Source organism: Ranitomeya imitator, chromosome 1, assembly GCF_032444005.1.
Source record: "Ranitomeya imitator isolate aRanImi1 chromosome 1, aRanImi1.pri, whole genome shotgun sequence".
NCBI classification, from domain to species: domain Eukaryota; kingdom Metazoa; phylum Chordata; class Amphibia; order Anura; family Dendrobatidae; genus Ranitomeya; species Ranitomeya imitator.
In genome coordinates this window covers 692,741,394-692,765,710 of record NC_091282.1, presented here as the reverse complement: position 1 = coordinate 692,765,710, position 24,317 = coordinate 692,741,394, and the positions used below count along the sequence as shown (strand labels likewise).

General features: G+C 43.0%; 1 protein-coding gene across 5 annotated transcripts in view; it reads right to left on the bottom strand.

The window, feature by feature from the left end:
• The window catches only part of NPAS3 (neuronal PAS domain protein 3), a 628,831-nt gene that overhangs the window by 431,042 nt on the left and 173,472 nt on the right, over nucleotides 1-24,317 (bottom strand). The window lies entirely within an intron of this gene.

Here is a 24,317-nt window from a genome sequence, read left to right as displayed (position 1 = left end):
CCCAAATGCTCACATATTGCTCCATCACACACAAACATTTTGGTTGTATTTACATGCATTGAGTTAAGACTTTTAAATGAGAGTGATCAACAATATTGAAGTCGTTCGATGATTATTTACCGGCCTGTTTATACCAGCTGAGGGAGAATGATGGGCACAGAACGATCACTAGTAGATCAGTCTGTCCCCATACAGTATCATGTTATCGGCAGCATATCTGCAGTTTTCAATGATCGATGTGCTGCTCAGAAAAATGATTTCTGTTCTGGAATAAACAATCCAATTACTCGATGAATAGGCAGCATTTTGCTCATTTAGTATAATGCACCCCATAGTATAATGCACCCCATAGCCCTCCATATAGTATAATGCACACCGTATAGTCCTATCTATAGTATAATGTGCCCCATAGTTCTCCACATAGTATAATGTGCCCCAAAGCCCTTCATATAGTATAATGCACTTCCCACAGTTCCCTATATAGTATAATACACTCCTCATAGTCTTCCATATAGTATAATGCACTCCCAATAGTCCTCCATATAATATAATACTCCCCATAGTCCTCCACATTGTAAATGCATCCACATAGTCCCACAAATAGTACAATGCACTTCCCATAGTATAATGCACCCTGTAGTCATTCATATAGTACAATGCAGTCCTCAGTCACCCATACAGTATAATGCAGCCCCCATATTGTATAATGCAGTCTCAATAGTCCTCGATAGAGTATAATGCAGCCCCTGTATAGTACACATAGTATAATGCACTACCCATAGTCCTTGATAGAGTATAACACAGCCCCCATAGAGTATAATGAGGCCACCAGAAAATAATGCAGCCCGGTATAGTATAATGTAGCCTCAAATAATATAATGTGCACACCCCATATTACAACAGTATTATGATCACCATGTACTGGCTGATTTAAAAATAAATAAATACAATACTCACCTCTATTCATTCCCCCGCTGCTTCGGTCTCTGCAGTGCATCTCCTCAGAGGCTACACCGCTCAGCACAGTATGGCACACAATGAAGTGACGTCTTCGCCCCAGCGGTGTCAGAAGCAGACAAGGAATGATGGGAGGGGGAGCATCACATGACAATCCTTTCATCTGATGAATGTGTCATTTGCTCATTCATTTGGCAGCCTGTTTACATTGGCCGATAATCAGGAAACAAGCATTTCTACTACTCACTCATGATAATCAGCCAGTGTAAGGGTACCGTCACACAGTGGCACTTTTGTCGCTACGACGGTACGATTCGTGACGTTCCAGCGATATCCATACGATATCGCTGTGTCTGACACGCAGCAGCGATCAGGGATCCTGCTGAGAATCGTACGTCGTAGCACATCGTTTGGAACATTCTTTCGTCGCTGGATCTCCCGCTGTCATCGTTAGATCGGTGTGTGTGACACCGATCTAGCGATGCGTTCGCTTGTAACCAGGGTAAACATCGGGTTACTAAGCGCAGGGCCGCGCTTAGTAACCCGATGTTTACCCTGGTTACCAGCGTAAATGTAAAAAAAAAAAAAAAACAGTACATACTTACATTCCGGTGTCCGTCAGGTCCCTTGCCGTCTGCTTCCCGCACTCACTGACTGCCGGCCGTAAAGTGAAAGCAGAGCACAGCGGTGACGTCACCGCTGTGCTGTGCTTTCACTTTACGGCCGGCAGTCAGTGAGTGCGGGAAGCAGACGGCAAGGGACAGACACCAGAATGTAAGTATGTACTGTTTTTTTTTTTTACGCTGGTAACCAGGGTAAACATCGGGTTACTAAGCGCGGTCCTGCGCTTAGTAACCCGATGTTTACCCTGGTTACCTGGGGACCTCGGCATCGTTGGTCGCTGGAGAGCGACCACACTACGACTTACCAACGATCACGGCCAGGTCGTATCGCTGGTCGTGATCGTTGGTAAATCGTATAGTGTGACGGTACCCTAAGGGCACCTTATTAGATTCATGGTCATAGGTTTACATTAGCCAGAGGTTAAAAAAAACTGACCCATTTGGTCTCTATGTGGCCTTATATGTGAAAATACAGAGAAAAACTTATGGAAAATTATAGATACTGAAGATAACATCCGAAAAAAAATTGAGTGTGCACGGCTTTTGTGCACATCGGCATTCATTATTTTGTTGTTCTGCTCCATAAAGGGAGCAGAACCACCAAAATTATTGTAGTGCCAAGCCAATCAGTCTCACAACATATCCCAACAGATACCATTGACTGTAATTGAGTTTGTTGGACTTCTCTAGAATTGTCTGTTCTTTTACCGTACTGTGCTATTTTATCAAGTATTTTGGCCTGTTCTGCACTGGAAGCTTTTTTTCTTTTTGGTGACAGATGCCACAGTGTGGCATCCATTGCAGACATCCATTTGAAGCTTACTTCTCAACATTAAACGTGGGCCATTAACATGATGTGAAAATACCATGTCTTTACTGCCGCTAATTGCCGGCCGCAGACAACACAGACAAGTCATCACTTAAGCCATTGAGGAGTTGGGTGAAAAGAAACTTACTGGGACCAGAAAAGCATTGGCTTCATAATGATAGGGAACAGATTTTGTTGTTTTACACTATTGTAAGCTGCTTGTTCTTAAAACACTGGGTTGGAAAAAGATCTCAAAATGAAGAATCTTATATTTGTAATAATGTTATCATTGTGTTAAAAAACTAGTCCACTACTTTAACATTGATAACCTGTCCTCAGGATAGGCCATCAATGTCTGATCGGTGGGCGTAGAACACCCGGCACCACTGCCGATCGGCTGTTCTCGATGCTGGTGGCCGGAAGTGCTCTGTTACTGTGCTGCTCCATCTACTGATAGTGGCCGCGGCTGGGTACTGCACATCCTCTCCTATTCAAAGGGGCGGATGTGCTGTAGGCAGAGCAGCTCCATAACTAAACCCTTCCGGATGCCACCAGCACACAAAACAGCTGACCAGCGGGTGTTGAGTGTAACACCCCAAACCGATCAGAAACTGATGACCTATCCCAAGGCCATCAATGTTAAAGTAGTGGACAACCTTTTTAACTACAATGTCATTACAAAAGAAATGTGCCACATATTAATGTCTTTGTGAGAAGAGTTTATCCTTAGCTGTAACTAAGTTGAAGAATGCAGTTTGCAAATTGAAAGAGCGATTAAAGTAGATTCGCAAAGCTCAAAATAAGGGGGTTAATATAATGGAAATGGGGCCAACAAATGTTCAATTTTCAGATATTCCAGGGAATGGAAAGAAAGTTTCAAAAACAGTTTACTTTTTCCATACATAACATTAATGTGTATTAAGCTTATGTCTCCTAGAGACCTGCAGCAGGAAGCAGTAATAAAGATGATCGTGCAAGGAATTGTCACATAACACTGTGGATCTATCCCCAGGTATTGAGGAATAATGCCCCAATACATCAGATACATACAAAGCTTTGTATGTGACAATTGTTCACTCAATCATCTTCCTCGCTGCTCCCTGCTGCAGCTCTGCTCTCCCAGCACTGTCATGTCATTACAGAGGAGAGCTGCAGTGGGGAGCAGTGATGAAGATGATCATGTGAGGAACTGTCACATACAAAGCTCTGGATCTATCACAGGTATCGGGCATTATTCCCTGATACCTGGGATAGATCCAGAGTGTTGTATGTAACCACAATACAGCACAGATCTCCTCCTCTCCAAGGGCCTGTAATGACAGTAAGCGCCAGGAGAGAGGAGATCTCAATGTGATAAGGTTATACACATCAAGTCCTACCTGATCATAGTGAAAAAGCTAGTTCTGACCTTCTCTGGAGATATTGTTTTTCCCTGTATGACACTGCCTCCTTATGATTGGTCAACTTCACACAGGGGAAAAAAGTAAACATTCCCAGAGAGGAATCTTTGTTAAAGGAGTATTATCAAGTTATTAATTTGCTTTAACTAGTTAGACAGCATGAACATAAACAAGTTTGCAATTCACCTGCTTTTCCTATCTGCTTTCAATCTCCTGCAATGAGAGGTTTTACTTTACATAGGGTACAGATGGATTCATGGATCTCAGCCACCAGTGCCTGCCCACAGCCTGGGCAAGTGTGCTTAATAGTTATATTGCAGGAGAGGAGTTATCTCCTAACAAACCAGTCACCTCTCTCCAGCCCACTGGTTTCTATTACAGGGTGGGCCACTTATATGGATACACCTAAATAAAATGGGATTGGTTGGTGATATCACCTTCCTGTTTGTGGCACATTAGTATATGGGAGGGGGAAAGACTTTTCAAGATGGGTGGTGACCATGGTGGCCATTTTGAATCCAATTTTATTTTTTTCAATGGGAAGAGGGTCATGTGACACATCAAATTTAGTGAGAATTTATTGACAACTATCATACTAAACCATTGGAACCAAGAGCCGAGGGGCATCATTCTGACTTACATTCCGGTGTCTGTCGCGTCCCTCACCGTCAGCTTCCCGCACTGACTGTGAGGGCCGGCCGTAAAGCAGAGCACTGCAGTGACGTCACCGCTGTGCTTTACAGCCGGCGCTCACAGTCAGTGCGGGAAGCTGACGGCGAGGGACGCGACAGACACCGGAATGTGAGTATGTAGTGTTTTGGTTTTTTTTACATTTACAATGGTAACCAGGGTAAATATCGGGTTACTAAGCGCGGCCCTGCACTTAGTAACCCGATGTTTACCCTAGTTACAAGTGAAGACATCGCTGGATCGGCGTCACACACGCCGATTCAGCGATGTCAGCGGGTGATCCAGCAACGAAATAAGGTGCTGGCCTTCTAGCTCCGACCAGCGATGTCACAGCAGGATCCTGATCGCTGCTGCGTGTCAAACACAACGATATCGCTATCCAGGACGCTGCAACGTCACGGATCGCTATCATTATCGTTGTAAAGTTGTTCAGTGTGAAGGTACCTTAAGACCCCAGGGCTACAAAGTAACAATGCTAACCAGTGAGTCACTGTGCTGCATTTATCTTTAAAGGGAACTTGCCTAATCTTTGGTTAACGTGTCAGATACTGGCTGCTGACTTCAGCCATGATTAATTCTCAAACACTGCATCGCTTAAAGCAGGTATGACGATACATACCACGACGATGCAGACCGATATGTAAGGGTATGTTTCCACGTTCAGGAAACGTTGCGTGTTTGACGCTGCATAGAGACGCAGCGTCAAACACGCAGCGTCCAGATGTTACAGCATAGTGGAGGGGATTTAATGAAATCCCGTCTCCACTATGCGTGGTAACACGCATCCGGCAGCCCTGCGATTCCGGACATGCGGCGCGTCTTTTTAGATCGCATCATGTCCGTTTACCTTGAGGCGATGCTGCGCCGCCGCAAGGTATAACACAGGGCCCTATGCATGGGGTGTGATGATACCGGATGTGTGCAATGAACACATCCGGCATCATCGCGTCCCCAGAAGGGGCGGAGCTTTGGGCAGAGCGATTTTGCCGCTCCGTCCAAACCGCCGGCCATGTGGAAACATACCCTAAGGTGTAGAAGCTAAACATAAGCCCTGAGTTCCCAAATCCAGACGGCTTTCACACTGGAATTTCCGTTGGATGATTTACCGACGTACACATCTAACAGATGTCTTCCTATTATATAGAGCAAATCAACACAGTAAATGCAGTGTGAATTCACCCCAAGGGAAACCCAGCGCAGTGCAAAAAAAGGAATAAACATACAGCTCAACGTACACATTTCTTTCATATATTCTTACATATTTTTGAGATAAAACAAAATGTTAAAAAGAAACATTCGGGCATTTATACACCAGACATACAGGACAGTAAGCAGGTCATGAAAGACTAAATTTACAGTAGGATTTTCCCTAGAAAGGAACGTACTACAGTCAGCTGGGAGTACCGCTTCTGTCGATTACAGCAATACAAATGGCAGGAGGAGCAGAATCTGGAAAACAAGCAATAGAAATACTGTGCAAAGAAAGGAAATAAAGCAAACCAATGATGTATGCTAGAAATGCAGGACTTCATGTAAGCACTGCTTAGCATGACTCGCTGGCATTCGGTACCAAGTGACAAGATGGGTTATTGGTCAGCAAGGACCATGCATCCCTCCTCTGTCCTCCCACACCTGTCTTCCTGGGGAGCTGGAGAAATTGTGCGATTATGTTTTGAGGAGAGAGACGCGCGCACACATCATGCTCTTGGATAAACAGCGCCAGGTTCCGGTGCCTCCCCAGGCCCTGTTCATCCTCCCTCCTCCCTGCGCCAGAAAATGGAATCAATTGCTTGCAATTGGCAGCTCGGTGTTTTTAGCAGCACGTCGGGCGAGATGTTCAGGTGCTCTGATGGGTTTGATCTCCTGCCGACACTCTTTCTCCAGACTTCCCGCCGCTTCGCTTTGTGAGCTGAATTTTTTTTCCTCTGGGTTAAGAACCTATCTTTGTTTAACCCCCTAAGTGCTAGGTGGGGATCTGTTTTTTTTTCTGTTTTCACACCCACACAATGAGGGGCTCATCTCAATATTGTAATCTTCTCCAGAACACATCACAACTCATCTATGTTGTTATAATACGGCATTTAGGGTCTATTATGGAAAACCCTGTGGTGTGCTATAGGTAAAACACATTCATGCATGATTGCAATACTAAAAAAAGAATGTCTCTCTGGTAAACATTATACAATGTGTGCAAAATTATTAGGCAAGTTGTATTTTGATCACGATACTTTTTATACATGTTGTCCTACTGTGCTTAAGTATTAGTCAACTTTCTTTCCTTTGGCAAAATGGGTCAGAAGAGAGATTTAACGGGTTCAGAAAAGTCCAAAATTGTGAGATGTCTTGCAGAGGGAGCAGCAGTCTTGAAATTGACAAAGTTTTGAAGCGTGATCACCGAACAATCAAGCGTTTCATGGCAAATAGCCAACAGGGTCGCCAGAAGCATGTTGGGCTAAAAAGGCGCAAACTAACTGCCCATGAATTGAGGAAAATCAAGCGTGAAGCTGCCAAGATGCCATTTGCCACCAGTTTTGCCATATTTCAGAGCTGCAACGTTACTGGAGTAACAAAAAGCACAAGATGTGCCATACTCAGGGGCATGGCCAAGGTAAGGAAGGCTGAAAAAAGACCACCTTTGAACAAGAAACATAAGATAAAACATCAAGACTGGGCCAAGAAATATCTTAAGACTGACTTTACAAAGGTTTTATGGACTGATGAAATGAGAGTGACTCTTGATGGCCAGATGGTTGGACCAGAGGCTGGATCAGTAAAGGGCAGAGAGCTCCACTCCGACTCAGACGCCAGCAAGGTGGAGGTGGGGTACTGGTATGGGCTGGTATCAAAGATGAACTTGTGGGACCTTTTTGGGTTGAGGATGGAGTGAAGCTCAACTCCCAGACCTACTGCCAGTTTCTGGAAGCAGTGGTACATGAAGAAGTCAGTATCATTCAAGAAAAACATGATTTTCATGCAGGACAATGCTCCATTACATGCCTCTAACTACTCCACAGCGTGGCTGGCCAGTAAAGGTCTCAAAGAAGAAAAAATAATGACATTGCCCCTTGTTCACCTGATCTGAACCCCATAGAGAACCTGTGGTCCCTCAAAATGAAAACAGTACACCTCTCGGAACAGTGTCTGGGAGGCTGTGATGGCTGCTGCACGCAATGTTGATCATAAACAGATCAAGCATCTGACAATCTAAGGATGGAAGGCTGCTGAGTGTCATCATAAAGAAAGGGGGCTATATTGGTCACTAATTTTGGGGGGGGGGGTGTTTTTGCATGTCAGAAATGTTTATTTCTAAATTTTGTGCAGTTATATTGGTTTACGTGGTGAAAATAAACAAGTGAGATGGGAATATATTTGGTTTTTATTAAGTTGCCTAATAATCCTGCACAGTAATAATTACCTGCACAAACAGATATCCTCCTAAGATAGCCAAATCTAAAAAAAAAAACACTCCAGCTTCCAAAAATATTAAGCTTTGATATTTATGAGTCTTTTGGGTTGATTGAGAACATAGTTGTTGATCAATAATAAAAAATAATCCTCTAAAATACAGCTTGCCTAATATTTCTGCACACAGTGTACGTGGAGCACACTGGAGGGCCAAAAGATTTTTGTGATGTTTAATGTAATTTTACAACTTTATATGGCAATTATCTAGTATGTCGTGGTATTACAAATATTTAGCTGTGGATCCTACAATGGTAGAATAGGTCTCAATGAAAACACTCTCCTGCACAAAGCATTCTTCTTCTCTACCAGAGGTGTATTGTAGTGACACCAGAAACTCACAGGGGAGCCTTTATCCCCACTATGGCTGCCAACAGAAGGATCTCCAGTCCTTCCAGACCCAAAAGACAGACTTCTGCTAAACATACAGTTAGATCCAGAAATATTCGTACAGTGACATAAGTTTTGGCATTTTAGCTGTTCACCACAACATATTCAGTATAGTCATATAATCAATATGGGCTTAAAGTGCAGACTCTCAGCTTTAATTTGAGGATAGTATTCACATCCTAAATGCAATGATGGTTTAGGAATTACAGCTCTTTAATATGTAGCTGCATCTTTTTAAAGGGGCCAAAAGTAATTGGACAATTATCTCATAGCTCTTTAATGGGTTGCGTGGGCTATTTCCTCATTAATCCATTATCAATTAAGCAAGTAAATGGTCAGGAGTGGATTCCAGGTGTGGCATTTGCATTTGGAAGCTGTTGCTGTGAACCCACAGCAGTCAGAGGAGCTCTCGGTGGAAGAGAAATAGACCATCATTAGGCTGAAAAAAAAGAAATAAATCAGCGAGATAAAATAAATTTTAGAAGTGGCCAACAGTGCATTCGTGAGCTTGGGATCTCAAAATAGCCTGGATGTCCACAGAAGACAACAGTGGTAGAGGATCCCAGAATGCTTTTCATGATGAAGAAAAATCCCTTCACAACATCCATCCAAGTGAAGAACACTCCTAGGAAGTAGGTGTTTCAGTATCTAAGTCTACCACAGAAAGAAAATTTAATGAGAGCAAATATAGAGGGCAAACCACAAGGTGCAAACCATTAATCAGCCTTAAAAATAGAAAGGTCAGATTAGACTTTGCAAAAAAAAAAAAACATCTAAAGAAGCTGCCCAGTTCTGGAAAGGCAAAACCAGAATGATGGAAAGGAGAAAGTACAGCATATCTGTAAAACATGGTGGAGGAAGTGGGAGTGTATGGGCATGCATGGCTTCCAATGGCACTGGGTCACTAGTTTTTATTGATGATGTGACTGAAAACAGAAGCAGCTGGATGAATCCTGAAGTGTGCAGGGTGATGCTTTCTGCTCAGATTCACCCAAATACAGCAAGATTGATTGGATGGCGTTTCTCAGTGCAGATGGACAATGACTCAAAGCATACTATGAAGGCAACCTAGGAGTTTTTTAAAACAAAGTAGAATATTCTGCAATGGCCGAGTCAATAACCAGATCTCAACCCCATTGAGCAGCAATAGAAAGACCCACAAACAAACAACAACTGAAATCATTCCAGTAAAGGCCAGCAAAGCATCAGAAAGGAGTAAATACAGTGTTTGGTGAGGTCTATGGCTTCCAGACCTCATTGCCTGTAAATGAGTCTCTACAAAGTATTAAAAATGAATATTTTATTTATGGTAAAGTTAATTTATCCAATTACTTTTGAGGCCCTGAAATGAGGAGGTTTTGGAAAAAAAATGGTTGCAATTCCTAAATGTTTCACAGGATATTTTTGCTCAACCTTTAGGATTGAGCCTGAAAGTCTCCACTGTAATTGCATCTCAGTCATTACATTTTAAATCAAAAATAGTGCCATGCAGAGCCCAAATCGCGAACATTCGGTTAGGCTATGTGCACACGTCTGGAATTGCCGCGGAAATTTCCACGGCAATTCCACAACTTCCTGTCGCAGGTATAACGCATGCGGAATTAGACACTAGAGTTTTGCAAGTGTAATTAGCTTGCAGAATGCTAGCGATCTGTAGCATCGCTTGGAAAACTGATTGAACTCCTCTCCTCCACCCTGGGTACCAACTGCACATGATCCGCTTACTTCCTGCATGGTGGAAAAAAACGCAGCATGTGCACAAAAAATGCGGAATGCATTAAAAATGATGGGATGCTTATGTAAGCTGCTTTTTTTTTCGAAAAACGGCCAAAAAAAACGCTAAAAATCCTGAACGTGTGCACATAGCCTTACGGTTCAAATATCTGGACCTAACTGTAAACTGATCTCCAATCTTACCAGATCCACCGGCAGATTTCACTTCTCTTAAACATAAGATCGATGTGAAAACGCAGATAGTCTTTAGATAATGAACACGACTTAATGTGTAAAACTTTAACAATTCTCATATATGTTTTGAGGAAATCAAAGCACATCTCATAATTATTATTAGAATTATACCGATCCAGGGTTTCGCCCTACTGGCTTCTTCTGGAGCGAATATCTTATTAGATGGAGTACTTTGTGCAGGAGACAGGTTTCATTAAGATTACTTGACCAGGTTTATTCACTATTTAATAGTAGAGAAGTTTTGCGTGGATTTTACTATCACCTCCTCCAATGCGTTTCCTCTTGATACCCTTAGATTGTTACTAACTGTTCTATTCCTTCAGCTTCCTGTTAGCACCAATTCATAAACAAAGGGTTAATGTTCTATTTAGTAGCGCCTCTGATTATACACTGTCCATTACAATGTATTTTCAGAGCCCGGGAGAAGGAGGAGGGAGTGTTAACTACAGAAAGAAAAGCGTCCAAGAAGCCATTACAGGGTGACACTTTGCATTGCAGTGACAGGTTTGGCCAAGCTCCAGCTTTCCATCTGCCAGGCCTTTGATGTCTCTACATTCCACTTCCAAAAAAAAAAAAATAATAATAAAGTGAAACATTTCAGATAGAAGAGCATTAGTCATCTCCCAGAGTACTCTACTTGTACAGCAACCATCTGATATTTCCTGTGTGCAGCCACACACTGTGTACTTACAATTGCTCATTTTGTTTTTCTATCCATCTAATTCTTCTCTTTTCCATTATGTGTATGACGTCCCGTGGTTAAAAACTGACTAGCTGAATCCTTCTAAGCTCTATGTAGAAACAGGAGGTCAGTTTCCCCTGTATGAGTCATAAGTCACTGCAAAAGTCAATAGCAAGGGGAGGAACGGAGTAGCTGGGTCAGGAGTTCAAGAGGGGAATGATAAATGCATGAGGGAAAAAAACCTCCTGTTTCTACATAGAGCAGGGAAAAGTGAAGAATTATCTGGGTAGAAAAGCAAAATGAGCAATTGTAAGTACACAGTGCTATATAATATGATAACTGCAACATATTAAGATAAAAACTTTGATGGGAGGAGGACTTCTTTAAAAAATTTATGTAAAGTGTATTTTGAAATCTCGTCCTCTGAGATCAACTTTATTTCAGTATGTGTTCTTTTACACTTTTATGCTAAATTATGACTATTTACTCATAAAGCATCATTAATTCCACAGTGCTGTAAATGGGAAAAGTGTAACATACGTAACATTAAACAAACTGGCAGACGAGTACAGAGGGGGCGACGACCCTACCCTCAAGGGCTTACAATCTACACATTTTTTGGGGAGCGCAGCACTCCCATAAGAATGGAGCAGCAGTGCGCTTCACATATAAGGGCACCACTGATCGCCGGTGATCCACCCCACCCGGCATGTAGAATACCACTCTGCCGAAGCCGCAATAAGAACTGAGAGATTTCAAAACCCATCTACAGAAAAAGAAGATTTACAAAAGCTAAACAATAAGATAGCAAAAGGAAGCTGTGAGAATAAGAACACAGTATGAGATGAAAGTAGGAGCTGTGCAGTCGGGCTATAAAGATTTTTTTTCTCTCTTGTGCAAATTGCATATTACCTAGAATGGGAATTTATTTCTCAAGAACAAAAATATGGAATAGTCTGCAGGAAACAGTCTGAACGTCAGGCCTACAGAAGCTACGTCTACACATAGACTTTTTGTGGTACGACTTTCTTTTCAACGGAGTAATCCAAATGCTACTGATCCATTTTCAAAAGATTTTTTTCACAAGTGATTTGCATTAAAAAAGTCTATAGAGTGTCATGAACCCCATTCATAAAGAAGCCTTGAAACATATACCAGATCTGGCTCCAAACAGCTCTCCATACATGGGCATAGATCCCATTGACTATTAATAAAATGCACAAGGTCCTATTGTCTTCACATCATCAATCGTTCAATTAAAACACAAAAATTCAACAATGTCCACACATGACGTGTGAATGATGTGATATTTTCTGCTAACAACTTGTTAACGGCATTTGCTAGATTTAAAAAAAAAATGCAGTGGAACCTGTGTAATTAGTAAGTTATATACCTTTGTAATAAACTTCACATTTTAAGGGCAGGTGCTGATGACGATTTATCCCCATCTGAGAAAATTGGTCCAAGTTTGCTAATTACACTCTGATCACAGTTTGGCCTGATTTTCTTGAATGTGGAGGAAAAAATAAAGTTTCTCCACTTTCTCCATTATGTCAGTCTGTGAAATTGTCCTCCTAGTGCGGTCTGATTTTATCCACAGACCCATAGAGTTGATCAAAACTACGGATACCACTCATCCAATTGTCACAGTAGAGGGAACAAGTCTTAAAAGGTGACCAATTGCAAAAGCCAAACCATCTCTCCTCTCTGTCTATGCATCGTTCATGACAGAGAGGTGGGTTGGATTAGGTACTGAGATGAGTGATCAGCCGGTTGTCTTCTCACATAGTCACGGTCCAGTGCTGGCAAAAGTACTGTCCCATAAGGGACACACATCAATAGAAGATTTGCAGGGACTAGAGATTGCATCTAAAGATCATCAGAAATACATTAAGTTGCATAATGTACTCATTTTAATGTAAGCAGTAGTGTTTCTCCTTGTGGAGAGTGCCATATCTGGCATGCCAGTGTAAGGAGACTTATATGCCATGCAATGCTCCTATGGGAAGTTAAATATACAAATTATCTCTTCAGAGAGGAAGGTGGACTTGAACTCTAGTGCCACCTATTGGAAGTAGCAATCCTAAAAGTTGACTTGATCTCTAGTGCCTCCAATTGGAAGTAGCAATCCTAAGAGTCAATATCCACCCTTTACTGACTCCATAAGACTTAGGATACATGCCAAACCAGAATCCAAGTCATGTAGCAAGGTTTGTTAACCCCTTCATGACCCAGCCTATTTTGACCTTAAAGACCTTGCCGTTTTTTGCAATTCTGACCAGTGTCCCTTTATGAGGTAATAACTCAGGAACGCTTCAATGGATCCTAGCGGTTCTGAGATTGTTTTTTCGTGACATATTGGGCTTCATGTTAGTGGTAAATTTAGGTCAATAAATTCTGCGTTTATTTGTGATAAAAACGGAAATTTGGCGAAAATTTTGAAAATTTCGCAATTTTCACATTTTGAATTTTTATTCTGTTAAACCAGAGAGATATGTGACACAAAATAGTTAATAAATAACATTTCCCACATGTTTACTTTACATCAGCACAATTTTGGAAACAAAATTTTTTGTTAGGAAGTTATAAGGGTTAAAATTTGACCAGCGATTTGTCATTTTTACAACGAAATTTACAAAACCATTTTTTTTAGGGACCACCTCACATTTGAAGTCAGTTTGAGGGGTCTATATGGCTGAAAATACCCAAAAGTGACACCATTCTAAAAACTGCACCCCTCAAGGTACTCAAAACCACATTCAAGAAGTTTATTAACCCTTCAGGTGCTTCACAGCAGCAGAAGCAACATGGAAGGAAAAAATGAACATTTAACTTTTTAGTCACAAAAATTATCTTTTAGCAACAATTTTTTTATTTTCCCAATGGTAAAAGGAGAAACTGAACCACGAAAGTTGTTGTCCAATTTGTCCTGAGTACGCTGATACCTCATATGTGGGGGTAAACCACTGTTTGGGCGCACGGCAGGGCTTGGAAGGGAAGGAGCGCCATTTGACTTTTTGAATCAAAAATTGGCTCCACTCTTTAGCGGACACCATGTCACGTTTGGAGAGCCCCCGTGTGCCTAAAAATTGGAGCTCCCCCACAAGTGACCCCATTTTGGAAACTAGACGCCCCAAGGAACTTATCTAGATGCATAGTGAGCACTTTGAACCCCCAGGTGCTTCACAAATTAATCCGTAAAAATGAAAAAGTACTTTTTTTTCACAAAAAAATTCTTTTAGCCTCAATTTTTTCATTTTCACATGGGCAACAGGATAAAATAGATCCTAAAATGTGTTGGGCAATTTCTACTGAGTACACCAATACCTCACATGTGGGGGTAAACCACTGTTTGGGCACATGGTAAGGCTCGGAAGGGAAGGAGCGCCATTTGACTTTTTGAATGAAAAATTATTTCCATCGTTAGCGGACACCATGTCGCGTTTGGAGAGCTCCTGTGTGCCTAAACATTGGCGCTCCCCCACAAGTGACCCCATTTTGGAAACTAGACCCCCCAAGGAACTTATTTAGATGCCTAGTGAGCACTTTAAACCCTCAGGTGCTTCACAAATTGATCTGTAAAAATGAAAAAGTACTTTTTTTTCACAAAAAAATTCTTTTCGCCTCAATTTTTTCATTTTCACATGGGCAGTAGGGTAAAATGGATCATAAAATTTGTTGGGCAATTTCTCCCGAGTACGTCGATACCTCATATGTGGGGGTAAACCACTGTTTGGGCACTCGGCAGGGCTCGGAAGGGAAGGCGCGCCATTTGACTTTTTGAATGGAAAATTAGCTCCAATTGTTAGCGGACACCATGTCGCGTTTGGAGAGCCCCTGTGTGCCTAAACATTGGAGCTCCCCCACAAGTGACCCCATTTTGGAAACTAGACCCCCCAAGGAACTTATCTAGATGCATATTGAGCACTTTAAACCCCCAGGTGCTTCACAGAAGTTTATAACGCAGAGCCATGAAAATAAAAAATAATTTTTCTTTCCTCAAAAATGATTTTTTAGCCTGGAATTTCCTATTTTGCCAAGGATAATAGGAGAAATTGGACCCCAAATATTGTTGTCCTGTTTGTCCTGAGTACGCAGATACCCAATATGTGGGGGTAAACCACTGTTTGGGCGCACGGCAGGGCTCGGAAGGGATGGCACGCCATTTGGCTTTTTAAATGGAAAATTAGCTCCAATCATTAGCGGACACCATGTCACGTTTGGAGAGCTCCTGTGTGCCTAAACATTGGAGATCCCCCAGAAATGACACCATTTTGGAAACTAGACCCCCAAAGGAACTAATCTAGATGTGTGGTGAGGACTTTGAACCCCCAAGTGCTTCACAGAAGTTTATAACGCAGAGCCATGAAAAAAAAAAAAATTATTTTCTCAAAAATGATCTTTTAGCCTGCAATTTTTTATTTTCCCAAGGGTAACAGGAGAAATTTGACCCCAAAAGTTGTTGTCCAGTTTCTCCTGAGTACGATGATACCCCATATGTGGGGGTAAATCACTGTTTGGGCACATGCCGGGGCTCGGAAGTGAAGTAGTGACGTTTTGAAATGCAGACTTTGATGGAATGCTCTGTGGGCGTCACGTTGCGTTTGCAGAGCCCCTGATGTGCCTAAACAGTAGAAACCCCCCACAAGTGACCCCATTTTGGAAACTAGACCCCGAAAGGAACTTATCTAGATGTGTGGTGAGCACTTTGAACCCCCAAGTGCTTCATAGAAGTTTATAATGCAGAGCCGTGAAAATAATAAATACGTTTTCTTTCCTCAAAAATAATTATTTAGCCCAGAATTTTTTATTTTCCCAAGGGTTACAGGAGAAATTGGACCCCAAAAGTTGTTGTCCAGTTTCTCCTGAGTACGCTGATACCCCATGAGTGGGGGTAAACCACTGTTTGGGCACACGTCGGGGCTCAGAAGGGAAGTAGTGACTTTTGAAATGCAGACTTTGATGGAATGGTCTGCGGGTGTCACGTTGCGTTTGCAGAGCCCCTGGTGTGCCTAAACAGTAGAAACCCCCACAAGTGACCCCATTTTAGAAACTAGACCCCCCAAGGAACTTATCTAGATATGTGGTGAGCACTTTGAACCCCCAAGTGCTTCACAGACGTTTACAACGCAGCGCCGTGAAAATAAAAAATCATTTTTCTTTCCTCAAAAATTATGTTTTAGCAAGCATTTTTTTTGATTCACAAGGGTAACAGGAGAAATTGGACCCCAGTAATTGTTGCGCAGTTTGTCCTGAGTATGCTGGTACCCCATATGTGGGGGTAAACCACTGTTTGGGCACACGTCAGGGCTCGGAAGTGAGGGAGCACCATTTGACTTTTTGAATACGAGATTGGCTGGAATCAATGGTGGCGCCATGTTGCGTTTGGAGACCCCTGATGTGCCTAAACAGTGGTAACCCCTCAATTCTACCTCCAACACTAACCCCAACACACCCCTAACCCTAATCCCAACTGTAGCCATAACCCTAAACACAACCCTAACCGCAACACACCCCTAACCACAACCCTAACCCCAACACACCCCTAACCCTAACCACAACCCTAACCCCAACACACCCCTAACCATAACCACAACCCTAATTCCAACCCTAACCCTAAGGTTATGTGCCCACATTGCGGATTCGTGTGAGATATTTTCGCACCATTTTTGAAAAATCCGCGGGTAAAAGGCACTGCGTTTTACCTGCGGATTTTCCGCGGATTTCCAGTGTTTTTTGTGCGGATTTCACCTGCGGATTCCTATTGAGGAACAGGTGTAAAACGCTGCGGAATCCGCACAAAGAATTGACATGCTGCGGAAAATACAACGCAGCGTTTCCGCGCGGTATTTTCCGCACCATGGGCACAGCGGATTTGGTTTTTCATATGTTTACATGGTACTGTAAACCTGATTGAACACTGCTGCGGATCCGCAGCCAAATCCGCACCGTGTGCACATAGCCTAATTCTAAAGGTATGTCCACACGCTGCGGAAAACGCTGCGGATCCGCAGCAGTTTCCCATGAGTTTACAGTTCAATGTAAACCTATGGGAAACAAAAATCGCTGTGCCCATGCTGCGGAAAAACTGCACGGAAACGCAGCGGTTTACATTCCGCAGCATGTCACTTCTTTGTGCGGATTCCGCAGCGGTTTTACAACTGTTCCAATAGAAAATCGCAGTTGTAAAACCGCAGTGAAATGCGCAGAAAAACCGCGGTAAATCCGCCATAAATCCGCAGCGGTTTAGCACTGCGGATTTATCAAATCCGCAGCGGAAAAATCCGCAGAGGACCAGAATACGTGTGCACATACCGAAACCCTAACCCTAGCCCTACCCCTAGCCCTAACCCTAACCCTACCCCTAACCCTACCCCTACCCCTAACCCTACCCCTAACCCTAACCCTACCCCTAACCCTACCCCTAACCCTACCCCTAGCCCTAACCCTAACCCTAACCCTACCCCTAACCCTAACCCTAACGATATTCTAACATTAGTGGGAAAAAAAAATTTCTTTATTTTTTTATTGTCCCTACCTATGGGGGTGACAAAGGGGGGGGGTCATTTATTATTTTTTTTATTTTGATCCCTGAGATATAATCTATCTCAGTGATCAAAATGCACTTTGGAACGAATCTGCCGGCCGGCAGATTCGGCGGGCGCACTGCGCATGCGCCCGCCATTTTGGAAGATGGCGGCGCCCAGGGAGAAGACGGACGGGACCCCGGCTGGATCGGTAAGTATGATGGGGTGGGGGGGGACCACGGGGGGGGGATCGGAGCACGGGGGGGGGAATCGGAGTGCGGGAGGGGTGGAACGGAGCACGGGGGCGTGGAACGGAGCACGGGGGGGCTGGAATGGAGCACGGGGGGGTGGAACGGAGCACCGGGGGGGGTGGATCGGAGTGCAGGGGGGGTGATTGGAGCACGGGGGGGTGATTGGAGCACGGGGGGAGCGGACAAAAGCACGGGGGGGAGCGGAGCACTGGACGGAGGGGAGCCGGAGCAGTGTACTGGCCAGATCGGAGGGCTGGGGGGGCGATCGGTGGGGTGGGGGCACACTAGTATTTCCAGCCATGGCCGATGATATTTCAGCATCGGCCATGGCTGGATTGTAATATTTCACCCGTTATAATAGGTGAAATATTACAAATCGCTCTGATTGGCAGTTTCACTTTCAACAGCCAATCAGAGCGATCGTAGCCACGAGGGGGTGAAGCCACCCCCCCTGGGCTAAACTACCACTCCCCCTGTCCCTGCAGATCGGGTGAAATGGGAGTTAACCCTTTCACCCGATCTGCAGGGACGCGATCTTTCCATGACGCCGCATAGGCGTCATGGGTCGGAATGGCACCGACTTTCATGACGCCTACGTGGCGTCATGGGTCGGGAAGGGGTTAAAGAGTTGATATTGACTTTTAGGATCGTTACCTCCAATAAGTGGCACTAGAGTTCTAGTCCTCTTTCTCTCTGAAGAGGCACTGTGCATATTTAATTTCCCAGAAGAACATTGCATGGCCTATAAGTCTCCTTACAGTGGCATGCCAGGCATGTCACTCTCCACAAGGATAAACGCCACTCCTTAGATCCCAGTCAGATTGCTAATTTTAAGACCCTTACGGTAGGTTGATTTTTTTTTAGTTACAAACCCTCTTTAAGCTGGATAATTAGTAGTGAAAATATGCTGTTTTTGGTTTTTGAAAAAATAAATCTTCCTTCAAAAAAAAAAAAAAAAGGATAATTCGAGTCAGGTTAAACAACATGAGGAAATGAAAGGGCGGACAATCAAGATGATCACCTATAACTAAGGCCTGGGTCCCATAGGGGACTCACAGTTACAGTCATGGCCAAAAGTATTGACACCCCTGCAATTCTGTCAGATAATACTCAGTTTCTTCCTGAAAATGATTGCAAACACAAATTATTTGGTATTATTATCTTCATTTAAATGGTCTTAAATGAATAAAACACAAAAAGAATTGTCCTAAAGCCAAATTGGATATAATTCCACACCAAAAATAAAAAAGGGGGTGGACAAAAGTATTGGCACTGTTCGAAAAATCATGTGATGCTTTTCTAGTTTTTGTAATTAACAGCACTTGTAACTTACCTGTGGCACCTAACAGGTGTTGGAAATAACTAAATCACACTTGCAGCCAGTTGACATGGATTAAAGTTGACTCAACCTCTATCCTGTTTCCTTGTGTGTACCACATTGAGCATGGAGAAAAGAAAGAAGACCAAAGAACCGTCTGAGGACTTGAGAAACCAAATTGTGAGGAAGCATGAGCAATCTCAAGGCTACAAGTCTATCTCCAAAGACCTGAATGTTCCTGTGTTTACCGTGCGCAGTGTAATCAAGAAGTTTAAAGCCCATGGCACTGTGGCTAACCTCCCTAGATGTGGACGGAAAAGAAAAATTGACAAGAGATTTCAACGCAAGATTGTGCGGATGTTGGATAAAGAACCTCGAGTAACATCCAAACAAGTTCAAGCTGCCCTGCAGTCCGAGGGTACAACAGTGTCAACCCGTACTATCCGTCGGCGTCTGAATGAAAAGGGACTGTATGGTAAGAGACCCAGGAAGACCCCACGTCTTACCCCAAGACATAAAAAAGCCAGGAAGAATGTTCTCTGGTCAGATGAGACAAAAGTAGACCTTTTTGGGCAAAGGCATCAACAGAGTTTACAGGAGAAAAAAAGAGGCATTCAAATAAAAGAACACGGTCCCTACAGTCAAACATGGCGGAGGTTCCCTGATGTTTTGGGGTTGCTTTGCTGCCTCTGGCACTGGACTGCTTGACCGTGTGCATGGCTTTATGAAGTCTGAAGACTACCAACAAATTTTGCAGCATAATGTAGGGCCCAGTGTGAGAAAGCTGGGTCTCCCTCAGAGGTCATGGGTCTTCCAGCAGGACAATGACCCAAAACACACTTCAAAAAGCACTAGAAAATGGTTTGAGAGAAAGCACTGGAGACTTCTATGGTGGCCTGCAATGAGTCCAGACCTGAATCCCATAGAACACCTGTGGAGAGATCTAAAAATGGCAGTTTGGAGAAGGCACCCTTCAAATATCAGGGACCTCGAGCAGTTTGCCAAAGAAGAATGGTCTAAAATTCCAGCAGAGCTTTGTAAGAAACTCATTGATGGTTACCGGAAGCGGTTGGTCGCAGTTATTTTGGCTAAAGGTTGTGCAACCAAGTATTAGGCTGAGGGTGCCAATACTTTTGTCTGGCCCATTTTGGGAGTTTTGTGTGAAATGATCAATGTTTTGCTTTTTGCTTCATTCTCTTTTGTGTTTTTTCATTTAAGACAAATTAAATGAAGATAATAATACCAAATAATTTGTGTTTGCAATCATTTTCAGGAAGAAACTGAGTATTATCTGACAGAATTGCAGGGGTGTCAATACTTTTGACCATGACTGTATATAGCGATGCCTATAGGCTTCCGCTTGTCACTGCAGAGGGGATTACAGTGTACCAGAGGGGTTTAACATGCAAGGATCAGAGTGTATACCTAGGCCAGTACAGCAGTATAAGACCTCTACTATCTCCTATGTATAAAGTACATTCGTTCTGACAGAAAGCGTCTAGAAATTGTTTCCGTATATTCTATTTTCCGTATTTTGGAAACTATGTAAAAATATAATAAAAATGTATCAGAAGTGTAAAGATGTTACCTTTATTGAGCTGGCAATGAACTAAGAATCAGGATCTTTGGGCTCACCGGCGGAGGAGACGAGGGGGAAGGCAGCCGCTGCTGGAGACAAGACTGGGTTTGTCTGAATGTAAGTGTCCTGCAAGGTACATTCTAATTAGGTGTGAGGCTCCGAGCGCCTCACTAGCATGTTAACTCTGCAACATGACAGCATAATTTGACTTCTTAAAGGATTATGCAAATTACCGCTCATCATTTCATTACAAGACTGGAAGGAAAAAACTGACAGGCAATTTATACATAACACACCTTTCAAATCCTCTACACGTGTAACACCTGGGCCATGTAACTGCGCTCCCGGGACACTCCGTTCATTATACCACTGCAATCCTAAAAACCAGAAATTGCTTCCAGCATAAGAAGAAACTTGCACATCTGAAAAAGCCGGCTATTAATAACATCCCATTGATCATGTCAGTTATGTGCCACATACACTTGTTAAAAGTAAATGTTGCCTTTCTGATGTGCCTAAGAGTAACCAGAGACTTCCATCTGCCCAGCGTCAGTCCACTACCTATGTCTGTAAGCACTGACATTAACCAATGCATGCAAGGAGCGGGTCCATACGCCTTGTGCTGTACGCGATTCTTACACATGTTTATGGCCAACAAATATAAAAGAACGATACAAATTATAAGCGGGTATATATGCAAAGTGTAAGAGCACGTTCACACTGCAGCCATGTCACAGGCAAACCACAAGAAAAAAAACAAAATGAGCATTTACCCTACAGCACGTACATAGTAACAGTACATGCAAATGACACGGGATACTTAGTTAACCCTATTATAAAAGCAATCCCACCACAACAAGGTGAACCACACAGGAACCATCTCGATGGGTACACTTTGTCATGGTGGGATGTCTTTTAAACTTTTTTGATCGAAATAGCGTTAACAAAATACCCTATGTAATTTACCTTTACTGTTACTATTTAGTTACTACAGGGTATATGCTCATTTTGTGGGGTTTTTTCACAAGTTTAGGGTCTTCAACACTAAAATGACTTGATATTTGTAATTTACTTATTGAAAATATGAGATCCTTGGGACGGTCTTTAGGATCATCTGCATATTAGGAGACACTTTTTAATATACACACTTGGTACAGCACAGTATATGCCTACAGCATGTCCACAGACTGTGCAGCATGCTCCTGTGTGTAGCTACACACCTCCATACTGCAGCAATCCTCCAAGATTACGAGGTAAAAGATACATCTGTTCACCCTTTTGAAGCCCTTATATACCTACACTGAAACAAAAGAAATAACTTGGCAAATAGCCATTATAAGAAATATCCAGTTTATTTGCAGATCTATGCGTCTCCATGGTACTAGACAACAAGCCTCCTACTTCTTCCTAATATACATTTGGCATCTTAATGGGAACCTGTCATCCCCAAAATGCATTTCACCTAGCTGTTCAATTGTATATTTTTTTAAATCCATGGCAACTTGATGAATGAACAGCCTGTAGGAAGATCGATCTTGTGCAAGCATAGATAAGTCCACCAGGGTCTTCTCCACCGTTATCTTGATAGTATCAGGCCATCAGGTTGCTGGTTTTCCTCTTCGTCTTGTTCCTTATATTCTTCAGACCATGATGTCCTTCTCCAGTGATTTCTCTCTTCATACTATGTGTCCAAAGTTGCCAAAGTAGTCCAAAGTAGCTTAGTAATCCTTGTTTCGAGTGATAAGTCTGGTTTGATTTGTTCCAAAACTGACTTGTTTGTTCTTCTTGCCATCCATGGCATTGATCACATCCTTCTCCAGCACCACATTTCGAAGGTATCAATTCTTCTTTTGTCTTACTTCTTTATTGTCCAGGTTTCACATCTGTATGTTACTATAGAAAAGACCAAACTATGTATGAGGCCATGTCAAGTGACTTCATTGTTTATTTGCCCATAGATTATCTATTGACTTCCGATGTCCTTTATGACTACCAGTTCGTCACCATACATCTCAAATGTGTCCCGGTTGTAGCTAGCAGTAGTCAATACCTTTGTCTTCTTTGTGTTGAGTAGCAGTCCCATGTTCAAGCTTTCCATCTTGACACTCCGTAATAAGCCCTTCATGCCATGTACGCTTGTTTAGGAAACTTATCCGCTATAAAAATTACACTAGAATTGTACAGTACAATATAGTTATTCAGTGCCAGAGAACATTATTTTTAATTCAAATACAAATGCGGAGACTTTTGTGACCAAGGGATCAGTGCACCATTACGCCCCTTTAATTTGCATTCTGGGGACTTCTGCCATTTCCGATTGACAGTGCTCATCCAGAACAAGCGCTATCTGAACTCAGCCTTGGTGAACGTTTGTGCGCACTGACACCGCCTGAGACTGATCACATGCACACAGTGTGGGCGGGTTCTCCACCCTGGCTACTCTCTGAAGCGGCTTGCTACACTTCTGGGTGTATTAGCATGGGTCTTAGAGGAGCTCGGTCATCTATATCATATTACAGCTAGTTGGTTTTGCATTTTGAGGGTGTTGGCCTCTCTTTAAAGGATGTTACGGAAACAGTGTGGCCCAAGACCAAACTACGTAGAATTCGTTTGTTGTCTGTTGCCATGGAGACCATAGGTTCTTACAGCAGCTGGAGGCACAAAGTGATGACATTTTAAATAAAGATTTATAAAGTTGCTTTAGGCTGTGTGCACAAGTTCAGGATTCTTTGCTTTTTTTCGGTGGTTTTCCACTATGAAAAAGCTTACATTAAGCATCCTATTATTAGAATGTATACTGCATTTTTTGTGCACATGCTGCGTTTTTTTCCGGAGCGGAAAGGCATTCCAGAAAAAAACTCAACATGTTCATTAATTTTGTGGAATTGCGGCGATTCCGCACACATAGGAATACATTGATCCACTTACTTTCCGCATGGGGCTATGCCCACCATGCGGGAAATAAGCATATCATGTGCGGCTGGTACCTAGGGTGGAGGAGAGGAGACTCTCCTCCATGGACTGGGCACCATATCCCGGTTAAAAAAAAAGAATTAAAATTAAAAATCGTGACTTACCTTCTGATGGCCCCTGGAGTCCTCCCACCTCTCAGAGGTGCACGCGGTGGCTTCCATTCCCAGGGATGCATTGCGCGAAGGACCTGGGATGACGTCGCAGTTACGCGACCGTGACGTCACAAAGGTCCTTCGCGCAAAGCATCCCTGGGAACGGAAACATCCGCGTGCACCGCTGAGGAGATCGGGGGACGCCGGTAGGTGAGAATAACCTTTTTTTAATTATTTTTAACACTCTATCTTTTACTATTGATGCTGCATAGGCAGCATCAATAGTAAAAAGTTAGTCACACTTGTCAAACGCTATGTTTGACAAGTGTGACCAACCTGACAATCAATTTTCCAAGTGATGCTACAGATCGCTTGGAAAATGCTAGCATTCTGCAGGCTAATTACGCTTGCAAAACGCTAGTGTTTAGCGGGAAACCGCATGCCAATTCCGTATGCGTATTTCTCGTGGCAGGGAGTTCCGGAATTGCCGCGGAAATTTCCACGGCAATTCCGGACGTATGCACATAGCCTTACTCTTCACTTCAGATGCAGTAAAATATATGGTTGTGACAGTGTATATGTTCCTTGAAGTGTATT